The sequence below is a fragment of the Stegodyphus dumicola genome, chromosome X1, assembly GCF_044657685.1.
Source record: "Stegodyphus dumicola isolate Sdum_Otavi_A_Nest chromosome X1, ASM4465768v1".
Lineage (NCBI taxonomy): Eukaryota > Metazoa > Arthropoda > Arachnida > Araneae > Eresidae > Stegodyphus > Stegodyphus dumicola.
In genome coordinates, this window is record NC_140780.1 from 130,413,552 (window position 1) to 130,427,202 (window position 13,651).

General features: G+C 33.1%; 1 protein-coding gene across 1 annotated transcript in view; it reads right to left on the bottom strand.

The window, feature by feature from the left end:
• LOC118182444 (carbonic anhydrase-related protein 10-like) overlaps window positions 1-13,651 on the bottom strand; it is a 1,559,317-nt gene that overhangs the window by 1,519,946 nt on the left and 25,720 nt on the right. The window lies entirely within an intron of this gene.

Consider the following 13,651-nt stretch of genomic DNA (forward strand, 5'->3'; position numbering starts at 1 on the left):
TCTGGAGCGACATTTGTCGACAAAACACAGCTCGTTAAAAGACAAGCCGAAGGAGTTTTTTTTACCTGCAAAATGCAAAAGTTTTAAATGTCTGAAATTAGATAATACTGGATCCTTTGTTCAGTCATCTGAAAAAGCCCTCAAAGTTTCGTAAGAATTATCCCTGCTCATCGCAAAGGCCAAGAAGAGTCATTATCGCAGAAACACTCGTCAGACTTTGCCTGTTGAATGTAGCTGATATTGTTTTTGTACTAGAAAGTAAACAAACGCTTTCACAAATACCGCTTCCTGACAACACTGTGGAAACGTCGCACTGATGATATGACCGCAGACATAAAAAATCGGTTAGTGCTGAATCAAAATTGTTAGGAATTGGACGAGAGTACAGATGTTGCAAAATGTTGCCAACTGTTAATTTTCGTTCAGTTCATACAAAATGAAACAATTAAAGACGAGATGCTTTTTTCTACAGAGTTAAGGACTACTTCAAAAGCAATTAGTATAATGACAGCAATCTCTGAATTCTTTCGCAAATTTGAACTGTTATGGGAAAAGCTCATAAGCGTATGCTCAGACGGCGCTCAGTCAGTCATGGATCACCTTCGGGGATTCGTACAAATGGTCAGAAAAAAAAGTCCCAGTGTTGCAGCTATCCACTTTGTTATGCAAGGTCAAGCCTTGGCTACTAAGACACTTCCAACGAACTCAACAATGCCTTAAAATTATGCATCAAAATTATCAATCATGTTAAAAAGAGTGCTTTAAATACTCAACTTTTGACGGCCTTTTGTGAAGATTTGGGAACGGAACATTAAACACTGTTATTTAATAAGGAAGATCACTGGCTCTTAAAAGGAAGTATGTTAGAAAGATTATTGGGTATTTCTTCCGCCTTAGCGTGCCTTCGTGGTGTAGTGGTCTGCACGCTGAGCGCGTATTCCAGAGGTCCGTGGTTCGTTTCCCGGCGAAGGCGTTGCTCATTTTTCATATTTCCTGTTTCCAAAAGAATACCTAATGTCTCTACAAGTGGCGCTCGAACAAAAATAGGGTGTTGGATGAAGATTCTCCACACCAGAGATTTGGCGATTGAGTCCCCTAAAAACCCCAATCGCCCTGTAAAAGGGGGAGTATGTAAGGTATTTCTCCCGCCTTCGTGGTATAGGGAGCCTGCACGCTGGGCACGTATTCTAGAGGTCCGTGGTTCGATTCCCGGCGAATGCGTTGCTCATTTTTCATCACTCCTGCCTTAAAAAGTAACCTAATGGTCTACAGAACTTTGAGATGAAATGATTCAGTTTTTGAAAATTCAAACTCAATTGTATGCGGAATCCTGAAAGCCAAAAGTTCAGGTTGTATTGGCTTATCTTTCTGATATTGTCGATTCGTTTTACTCATTGAACTTGAAATTATCAGGTGAAGATTCGAACACAATTTATCATCGGGATGCCAACACAGCGTATGCTGATAGGTTGCAACTCTGCGAACGTAAAACTTTAGTCTGCAATTATTCCTGATTTCCCAAAATATATGGGATCCTAAAAGAATGACGCTTTAAGGAGGTTTTTAAGGATACCCATATTAAGAATAAAATCTTAAATAATTTGGAGCTCCTCAGTTGATGAATTCGAACGTTATATCCCTAACTCGTGTGATAAAAATATGTATAGAATAGCGACGGATACTTTTCACAATCACATAGATGTGTTACTAGAAACACTACAAGCTTTGGAAATTAAAAATGATTCTGCAGCCGAATATGTCTTTGAGAAGATGAATAAGCCATTATTTTGGGTCATATATTGCAACGTTTATCCCAGCGTAGCAGAGAAAGCGCTATATCTGTACTTACCGTTTTCAAACACCTACTTCTGCGGAGGAGCGTTTTCAGCAGCTGTAGCAATAAAATCAAGATATAGAAGCAAATTCAATATTGCTAGTGATTTACGTTGCGCACTTTCTTCTATTCAACCAAGGATTGAATATCTTAATTAGTTTTCTTTTTTTTTTTTACCATATGTGTCTGAAACAATATATTTCTATAATAAAACCTTTTTCTTATTACCCTTATATGTAGATATTATTACTATAATTATTACGGAAGGGGCGCAGGAAGTTTCATTTTTGGTAGTAGGGAGGCGCAACAGAAAAAACTTTGGGATCCCATGATATAGTATTATGATCCTATACGCGATTCACCACAAAAAATCAGTCAAGTGAAAGCCAAGTGCAACCCTTGTAGGAACATGCATGTAGCATTCCTGCCGTATGCGGCCGAGTATTATCTTGCAAGAAAATGGCTGCAGAAATCTTAGTCATGACATGAAATATATGTGGTTGGATGATCTCCTAACGTATCGCTGTGCTGTCAATTTTCATCGGAACAGTAATACTGCAAACCCACTATCACACGTGTGTATCTCTAGACGGAAAGGGCATGAGTGAGGCTTTGACCACAGGGCCTCCATATATGAAAGCTGCTCAGAACATTGCCAATAATGAGCCTATATCCGTTACTGAGTACAACGCTCTTCATTCTGTAACAATTCAGTTACTTCAAAAGGGCCCCACTGCAAGCGAACTGGTGCATGTAAAAAGTTTGAGCCCAGTCGCTATATATGACTCTGCTCATCCAAACACTGATCCCACTACTTAACAGTCAGTGGTCAGGACAGCTTATGTGCTGGAAAATTGGTCAATAGAGCTATCCAGTTTCATATATTCCAATAATACAGCCCCATATGAATTCTATTACTTAGGCAAATTTCCCGCAATTGCGTCTTAAAGGCATCCTCATTGATCAATACACACTGTCGAGGCATCACGCTTCATCTAGTCCAGTGATTCACAACCGGTTGTACGCGTGCCACTGGTGGTACGCAAGAGAAAAGTAGGTGGTATCCAAGTATTTTTAACTATTAAATTCAAAAATCTTGGGAAGAAAAAGAACAATTGATAGAAATTTCCTGTGATCGAACTCTAAATAACGTTTTCAATAATAACACTCTTGTTAACTTTTGGCTGAACCGAAAAAAAAAAATTTAAAGGCATTTCAAATAAAGCTATTAAATTTTTATTGCCTTTTCGCACAACCTATTTGTGCGAACAAGAATTTTATTCCATGTTATATTCGAAAATTAATACAGAAAAATATTATAAGTGGATCTTAATTTACGGTTAAATCTAAGTGAAATAAAACCAGACATAAAGAAGTTCATCGCTCTTAAACAGGCCCCCATTTCATTCTAAATTTCAGAAATAAAGTATTATAATCAAAATGATAACCAATTTAAAATCCAGTATTTTTATATATGCATATTTCATACAAATAGCCAACAGGGTGTGCAAATGGAAAAATATACATTTTTTTTTTTTTTTTTTAATATTTCTATTGAGAAACTGAAAAATAATCACTGTAAAATGTAGTGGTGGTACTTAAGGTTTTCAATTTTTGTTTAGATGGTACGCGTTAGTCAAAAGGTTGAGAACAGCTGCTAATCATATCATATCAGTAATAATTTGTGAAAGTGATTTATGCACAGCTCCGCTTCGAATTTCGCAGCAAATTGACAACTTTTTTCAACAATGCGTAATTTTCACCTTCCACCAACCTTATGTGTTAGAAGGGAGATAATGTTTTCGTTCAAAATTTCGATAATGAGTTTTCAGTTAATAAGCAAGAATTAGGTTTCTCATAACACGTTTTTACTATTTTTACAATGATAACTGTCTATCCGTGTGTTTGTATACGTGTGACGATATTTTCGTTCACTATAGTCCTTATATGAAAATTCCAAAAATTTCTATTTTCCACATTAAAGCTTTCTACATTCATGTAAAGAGTTAATTAGATTTCGAGTAAAAATGTGCAAATGATAGTACTTCAGTTATCCAATTTCACCAAATAGATACTATTACAAGATGCCCATAACAATCATTAATAGCCAATCGGAAGTGGTAATTTACTTGAAGCCTATAACCATTTTTAATGAAAACCCATATTAAAATACAATAAAAAAATTTCAACTTTAGCATTTAAGCCTTATATCAATGGAAATTTATTAGCTTTGGGTAAAATTGATAAACCGGAAGTGATACTTTACTTTAAGCTCTGAATAGACTGTTGTAAAAAATATATTATGAGATAATGGAAAACTTCTAAAATTTTTTAGTGATTGAGAACTACATATTATATTTAGAAGCATTTAATGTATGCTTGGAATTCTGTTAAATACAGAGAAATTAAGTACATTATGAAAAGAAACTCTCATTATGAAGCAATTAAATTTATTAGCCTTAATCTTTAATTTTGTACTCGTTTCAGTTTTGTGTCGAATCACATATGAAATAAAAGGACGTTGCTGTGCAATTTTTTAAGAAACAATAAAGCAAATATAAATAATATACCGAATATAAAACGGCAGCAATAAACGCTGTATTGTAATTTTAAAGATATGCTGATTTTAAAGATTTTAGAATTTTGTTGATGAATTTTATGTAGCGTAAGTGCAAAGAAAGTGATGCTTAATAAGTAAAGCTAAAATTACAAATAAAAATTTGGCCATCTTTTTAAGAAAACTTAACACTAACATCATAAATTGAGAGAAGACTGAAAAAGAAATATACGGCAAATCTTAATACTCTATCGGGAGTTTTAAAGATATGCTGCTTTTAAAATTTTTGTGATTGTTAAGATTTTGATTTGTATATTCGAAGCAGTACCTGATCAGAGCAAATTTCGCATTGACTACAATCGATGGAATACTGTCAAATCCAAGAATGTCAAATCAGAATGGAAGCGTGCATGATCATGTGCAGTTAAAATTACCCACTGTATAGGATACTAGAATAATTAAGCAATAGTAACATAAGGATTATAAATAATTTTTCTATTTACAAACAATGAAAAGGAAGTCATACTTTTCTTAGATCTCATTGGTATTTCTCTAGTTCCGTGTCTTAACATGGAATTGGCGGGATCAGACGTTTCTAATTCGTTTTTATATTTTCTCGAATAAGCAATATAAATGCCTGACTGTATACTAGAACGCTTAAGGTAAAAAATCATTAGAAGGAGAGCTCAAGTTGTAAGTTAAAAAATTGGTGCTCAACGTGCGGTTTTGTTACCTGTACATCTTAATTCTTACATACTAATATCATGACAGATAAACTATTCTTTAACTTAAACTGCAAATGTGATAACAATGGCTGAGTTTATTAACAAAGCTTTTCGAAGCAACATAATTTAAATATAAGTAAGCTGAATGTCAAATCGCTGGCTATGCATTTGTCGTTACAGTAGATTCAAGAAATACATTTAGTTATGAATTATGCAGGGATATTTAGAAAAAAATGTATTTGAAAACATATGAGTTAGATAATTTATTTATCAAAGCATTAAGTAATAAATAAAGCATACATCCCACTTAAATGACATATGTTATTGTTTCGTAAATAATAAAAAAGAAAAGCTATACCAGCCGCATTACACACATAAGAACATTATGATCAATAATTCATCCGAAGATAATCTCTTGATCACGGTGAGTAAGGTCGATACAGATCAAAATTATGACGATTCACGAAGGCACGATCTTGCAGTTATAGTGCCCTAAATGACCGAAGGGAAACATTCGGACTCCCTTACGTGTGGACTGTTCTGTTTCCTATTCAGAGAAACGCGACAATAAGAATGAGAAATTGCGAAGCAATAAAACGTTTTGACAACATAAGCACTTTAGCAAAATTGAGATAATCTCCTTACTTAGCTTTGCAAGATGTCCGGGTGATACAAATCAGAACCCCACGAGATAGATGCTTACTCAGTCTTGCACCATATTAATTTGGATGGAAAAAATAGAGAATAATAGAACTGTCCCGTGCGTTGAAATATTTTAAATCACATACGAATCCCGAGAAACGTTAAAGTAGTAACGATTGCTTACATGCAACGAATACATTTTTCAAAGAAAGAATTTAGGTCAGAGAATGAATGCCCAAACTGATACGTTGTTACCAAAGCATATAATTCCTTGCTACAAAAATCTCTCACCTTGCTGGATTCCCTTATTATTATTATTAATATATATATATATATATATATATATATATATATATAAGATAAAATTGTATGAATCAGAATTATAATATAACTATAAACATAAAATCTTCCTCTCTATTCTAAAATCGTAATAACTTATCTGCATTGCGTCATTCAAATTAATCACGCGATCTTACGTAACCGTTAATACCAGATGCCTCTTGACAACCAACCACCGAATTGTAAACCAAAACTTTTCTCTTCGCGTGCTTCCATCTTTCATAACTACGCACTTCAGCTTTTGCCCTCTGCTCTGCTAAGATGTAATTTCGCTGGCTTGCTTTCTATCTCAACAATATCAAAAATGTAAATCTTCTGTGGAAAGGCACGACTAGAGTGCCAAGTGATTGTGGCCACAGATATCAATTGAAAATAAAAATGGAATAAAACTGCCTCGACTGCCAAGTTCTTTAAATACTACGCAATCAAAATTCTTCTTCAATATAGGATAACTACGCATCTACAGTGCATCTAGAGTGTTCCGTCTTTTTTCCTTTGCTCTTATTATTACAATTAAGCCGGTAGGATAGTTTCCTGCAGCCTGAAACCTCAATGGAAAATTTAATTCAGCTCTTCAAATCATCGTTTTGTGATAAATCCAAGATAATGTGAAAGAAGTGAATCATCAAATTTGTTTTTTCAGTGTTTAAAAAATAACAGATCATTCTTCTGCTGTGGTGTTTTGCAAGTGCTTCAAAAAAATAATCTCGTGTAGTGTTTACAGATTGAAAGTAATCTCTCGATAAATTGAGAAGTTCGAATGCCTAGTGAAAAAGAAATCATCAGTGAATTACCGTTTAGGAATTAAGCATTACAGCGGGTTCAAGGTCGATCCGAGTTAGTGTTTGCAAGTATGTGCGACAGAAAATTATTTGCACTTCCGCTTTTTCAACAGCTCAAAAATTATTACATTAGTGTGAATCTAGCTCAGGAACTAAATTATTTAATGTGCTTCGGATTCTATAGTTTTCATTTCAACTTTGGTTAAAATTTCTGCAATTTGTTTTGAGAAAATCTGAAATTCTTGTTCATTAATTTTTCTAATTTTTCATAATTATGTGTGAGCAAATTAAGTAATTAATTTTAAGCTATTTAAATTATTCATAGGGAAGGATATTAAGATAAGTTTTTATGTTTTTGAAATTTTGTTGAGACTTTTGAATACAAATTTTATAATTATTCTAAAAATGAAGTTGGTGTTAAAAATAAGTAAAATTAGTACAGATAAGTAATATGAAATTATGGTAAATGCATGTTAAAATTTATGGCTTATTGTGTGTTAAGTATAGTATGATGAGGGTGTACTGGTTCCTTCAACAGAGGCCTGTAATTACCTCTGTACAGTTGTTCCTTTTACACTCTTCATGCAAGATAATGTTGGAGGCTCTCATTTTATGAATGCATGTAAAATTTTTATATTATTATTATTATATTTTTTTTATTATGGAATGTATTAGTGCAGTTCTCAAAGGCCAGTTACCTTAATGCAAGGAACGGAGGCCTTTTCAAGTAACTGCCTAGGCACCCTGGGCCACCAGTGCATAGAACACACTGGTTAGCTCAAGAGGACAGCCCTACTGATGGATATGGTTTGTTTAGAAGTATTGCGAGGCCTCCCAGTTGGTAAAATACAGGAATTGTAAATGAAAGATGATAACGGTGAAACTATAAATTCTGAAAATCTTAATCCTATTATTTATGATGTTAAATTATAACTTATCAGTATAAAAATAAATATCATAAATATTTATGTGCATTACATTTAATTATAAGTAATGATTATGTAAAAGTTTATTTTGTGATATTCTGCGATAACAAGAACTTTCCCTGAAGAATTATGATTATGTGAACTCTCAAACAAAAAGACTTTTGGACTGAAATGTTGAAAATTCAATAGGACTCTAAAAATTAAAAATTTATTTTAAAAAAATTGATATTTATAAATTATACTTTACAGGATCAAAATTTTATTATTTATATTTTTTTAACATTTGCTAGTGCTTTAACTCTTTCTCTTTAAAAAGGCTTCTCTGTCGCTACGCCTTTTTCTTTTTGAAGGGGGGAATATGTAAGATAAAATTGTATGAATCAGAATTATAATATAACTATAAACATAAAATCTTCCTCTCTATTCTAAAATCGTAATAACTTATCTGCATTGCGTCATTCAAATTAATCACGCGATCTTACGTAACCGTTAATACCAGATGCCTCTTGACAACCAATCACCGAATTGTAAACCAAAACTTTTCTCTTCGCGTGCTTCCATCTTTCATAACTACGCACTTCAGCTTTTGCCCTCTGCTCTGCTAAGATGTAATTTCGCTGGCTTGCTTTCTATCTCAACAATATCAAAAATGTAAATCTTCTGTGGAAAGGCACGACTAGAGTGCCAAGTGATTGTGGCCACAAATATCAATTGGAAATAAAAATGGAATTAAAATCGCTTCTACTGCCAAGTTTTATTTACGAAGTCAACACATTAGCTTACGACGCAATCAGATTACTTCTTCTTCAATATGGATCTAATCACGCATCTACAGTGTTCCGTCTTCTCCTGTGCTTTTATGACATATATATAATAATAATAATAATATATATATATATATATATATATATATATATATATATATATATATATATATTATTATATATATATTTATTTATATATATATATATATATATATATTTATTTATAGATAGATAGATAGATAGATACGGTGCTTTACTTATTAAAGGAATCAACAGTTAATTTTTTTATTTATAATGCCTAATAGTAATATATAAGGCTGAAATGGCGCCCAACGAAACTAAACTCGTAACTACTCATGAGCAATATACAAAGAACACATTACATAACAATGACGAAAAAATCAATATGCTAAATGTGCATTACATAACAGTCATGTATAATGAAGTACAATAGTTAGAGAACTTATGGGGTTGTACTTAAAGTAATAGTTTTTGTTGTATATATTTTGCTGTATTAATAAGAACCAAGATGATGTTATAAAGAAAACAAGTGTTCAACTACAGTGCACGATTTTTCCAATGCAAATATAAATATCAAGACAATATCTGTTAGAACCAATACATGCATTGACAGAATGTACTTAAAATGAATATTCATAACTTTCAAATGAGTTTCATGTTGTTTCGCAGAAACGCTCTCTGCAAATTACAATAATAATAATATATATTTACGAGACAAAACATATTTACTATTAGCGATTATGAATTACTGTCTGCAGTGATAAAAACAAAATATATGAAATCATAATTTTATATTAATTCTTTATACAGTTCCATCAGCAAGATTTTTAGGCACTAAGAAGCATTCAATATTATTTAAGGCATGTGAATTTAAGATAATGTTGTTAGCCCATGCATGCTAATAGGCCGTTGCTGATTCCCTAAGACTGGACTGGTGGTTGCTCATTTGGTATTGTATCCCTTAGTTCACATTCCTCACAACTATGAGGACAAAGAAACTATACCAACCAGAAAAGGTCTTACGGCCGTTGTTGTAAATAGGAGAAACTCATAAACAAGTACCTCTTGACTAGGGTTTCTGTGGCTTGCTGTAGACCAGAAGCAATGTCTGAAAATATCGTTAAACTTGAGGATTTTGCTAATGGCATGCTTAACTGCTACACGTAATTTTATTAATTCTGCCTGAAAATTATTTTCGCGTAACGTTCATGACCAGAAATTTATTTACTCGTACGGCACGGCATCTACGGCTAGAGCAAGCATTTTCACTCTAACCATTTATATGACTATCTGTTAATGTATAGGCCGGCTTAGTTGGTCTGATCTGGGAAACTAGGTTAATAGAGAAGGTGTAGATTCCCCCATTTATAGTCTGCTTATACAGGTGTTATGCTCTAGATTAGGGGTCTTCAACCCATGGCCACGGGTGACCCGCTGAAGGCACTTTAGCGTTGCGATGAAGGCATTTAAATTTGAAGAAGAATTGAAGAATTTAAAGAAGTTTTGATTTCAAGAAAAATTGCCTTGTCAGCTTTTTGTCGTATAAAAACGTTTTTCACTTATTCTTGATATTTAAAACATTTTATTGACATGCCTGATATTATTTGAGATAAATGTTTCTGAAAATGACGAAAGTTTCAAAAATTTCACTTTATCTTACGTAATTTATCTTATGTAATATGTGTTCCAACTGAACTTCAATTAAAATTTGTGGATTTGCAGTGTGACTCTGCAGTAAAATGCAAATTTCTTGAAAATCCTACATTAATTGCTTTTTATTCGAAGTACGTGACCGAAGACCAGTATCCAGTAATTCGCAAACATGGACTTTTCATGTCTTCTGTCTTTGGCAGTACCTACATATGTGAATAGCTTTTTAGTAAAACAAAAATCCTAAAATAAAAAACAAGAACACGGCTAACAGACAGACATTTGGAAGAAACTTTACGAATTGCGACAAAGCAGATTAAACCGGATATTGAAGCTTTAATCAAGCAAAAGCAATGTCAAATTTCACAATAAAACTAAAGTAACTACCATCTCCAGCCAGTAATGTAAGTAAGATTTTTTTTCTTTTTTCGATTCTAAATGCATTTTGTAACATAGTTCTGTACAATCATCGTTATACTTCTTTTTGGTAGTTAAAAAAGTTTAATTCGTTTCCCACTTGACTTTTAGGAAACAATGTATATATATGCAAATCTGTAACACTATCTCTTCGCTTGGAATCAACTGCAGTCTTGCAAAGCAAACTTCCCTTTTTTATATAATTTTCTCACTACACTATTATTTGACACATATGTGGCCCGCGGATCTTTGTGAATTTATTGATGTAGCTCTCGGGCGTGAAAGGTTGAAGACCCCTACTCTAAATGGAGATAATGTGACTATACCCTAAGTTGCGAATAACTCCAAGTTCGGTTTGCGTAACTGAACCAAATGAAGAAGTCTGGCAGAACATTGAAACGGCTTTTGGAGTATGCTCGATATCCTGAAAAGTTGCTCAGTAGGAAGGGACGCTGAGATACCTGAAGAGCATTTTCCATTCGTTTAAAGATTTCAACACTCCAGATATAGACAATATGCAATGCTACTATTTTAAGGCATATTTTGAGCAATTGAGAGGATTCCTTATTTAGGAGATATAGTCGTTAGCATAGTATTAGATACAGAATTTGACTTTTATCTTAATTGTTTCATATTGGATAGCCAAATAAATCTGTCACCTATCAGAATACAAAGGCAGATCACATTTCTTAAACCATATGAGAAGCCTGAACTAATTACCGTTTCCTTTGTTTTTACGAAGGCCCATTCCGTAACAGTATTTATAACCTTGAAAACGGAAGCCCATTACGGAATAAAGATTTATATAAAATCAAAATCTGATGAAATCTGTTCATAAAGATTTATTAGCCTTCCAAAATTTTCAATTATTGGTACTGGTATTTCAATTGAACAAAGTGCGCATTTTGTCATCTCTAACACACGCAACCGACAAGTGTTGCAAAGAATGCTAGAGGTTTTGCAAACAGATACAAAACCAATATGTTCTAAAATGTTTTACTGTAAGTTGCACCCATAGATTGCATGACAAGAACATGCACTGTACGCGCATGAAAGATTTAAAAACTATTCTCATTAATTATTGCTTGTGATTGTTATCACTCGTCAATGGATTCCGCCAGAAAGGCAGATGTGTTATAAACTAACCTTTGTTTAACTGTGATAATAAACACTTTGTCTTTGAGCGTAACTTTGTCATTCATATCATTTTACTGACGTTCAAAGCAGCAGACATGGATTATTACAAGGGAGTCAAAGTGCATTCAACAAACACTGTGACTTCTGTTGTGTATTCTGACCACATTAACCTCTGGATTAGCCTATGGCTTCAGTGGTAAACGAAGGCATCTACTTCACTTTTTCTTTCTAAACTGGGGAGTATGTTTTGAGGCTACACTACAAGGCAAAGAAGGAATTGGGTTAACCCTTAAATTCATGAATTTTTATTTTAGTCAAAAATAAATTGGAATTGATATCGAATAAAATAGGAAAAATACTAAGAAAATCTAAACGAAATTTTATTCCAATTTTTAAAAAAATAGTATTAACTTTTACAAAAAACGTGTGATGGGGAAATATGTAATAATAATTTTATGTAATAATATGTGCCTTATAAACTTGTCCACACAATTTTAAAACTTGGATAACGAATACATCAAAACAACAACAAACACAAAATCAAAAATTCGTAAACACAGATGATATCCACATCCTATACATCAACTCACGCAATAATGACGATTACATCGTTAGTGGTGTCACCACACTGAAAGTTTATAACCTATATACGTAAACAGTATGTACCCAATTGGTTACACTTTGCAGTGAGCTAAAATTTGTATTTTGATTTGATTTACATGACTAAGTATGAATATGCTGCCAAATGGCAACTACATGCATTAAAGGTTAAAATGATTTCAAGCATTTTTCAATACCATCACACAAACAGTGCTGCCCCAATCCTCCTGCTCCTTTGTTGATGTGAAAACATTGTCGCTCTAGATCATCTTATTTTACACATTGGCAGTCCATTCCATGTGGCAGAATTTTAAATGAAGATGCTTGTCTCAGTGATTTTTTTTTTTTTTTTTTTTTTTTTTTTTTTTTTTTTTGTGCATGGAAGAATTTTGCGTAGAGTCAAGGATTCCTAAGCTTTTTTCTTTCAGTCCGAGATTTGCCAAAGGTATAATTTAACTGGATCATTATCACTTGCCTCTCTGTTTTCACATATTCTGTAGAAACCGTTTCAGACATAAACACAAAGGTTCAGGTAGTTTCTTCTACTAAGCAGCCATAGCCTTTTTTGCGTTCATTTTCCAAAAGTAAGTTATACGGAAGTAATCAATGCACTTGATAACCATCGTATTACAACAGCCAGATTTAATGGATGTTTAGAAGCAAGTATTTGTGCACTAGGCGGTGCAATAATCTTAACACGCGTAAGCAGTTTATCTGCTGATAGCGTAATTTTAACTTAAAAAAATGTCAGCTTCGCGATGCAGCCAGTATTTATTCATTTTATACAGGAAATTGTAGTAAACTTTATGAGTCAGGGTACCGAATGTTAGTAAATCATATGGAGACAGATATTTTAATTATTTTTTGCATTGCTAGCCCAATAATACTGAGAGGAGAGAATATTTAGATTTGATTCTGGTGTGCTTTAATAACCTAAACTGGATAAAAGATAAATGTTGACTAAATAGTACAAAAAAAGAACACATAATAGTTTCACCTATGAAATATGTATTTATTGGGAACATTAAAGGTATAGTAGAAATTTAGATACGAACTTAGTTACAAGAAACCCAGATAAACCCAGTCACATAATGACATAACATAGAAGAACCTGGTAAGTGAACAAAGCAATCGAAGGAAGAGAAATCTTGAAAATCAAATGTGCTGGCTGCTTGGTCGATCTCGTGACTATGGCGCAAAACATATTCGCAAGTATGAAAATCGCAATTATATGAAGAAGCAAGAGTATTTGTTGAT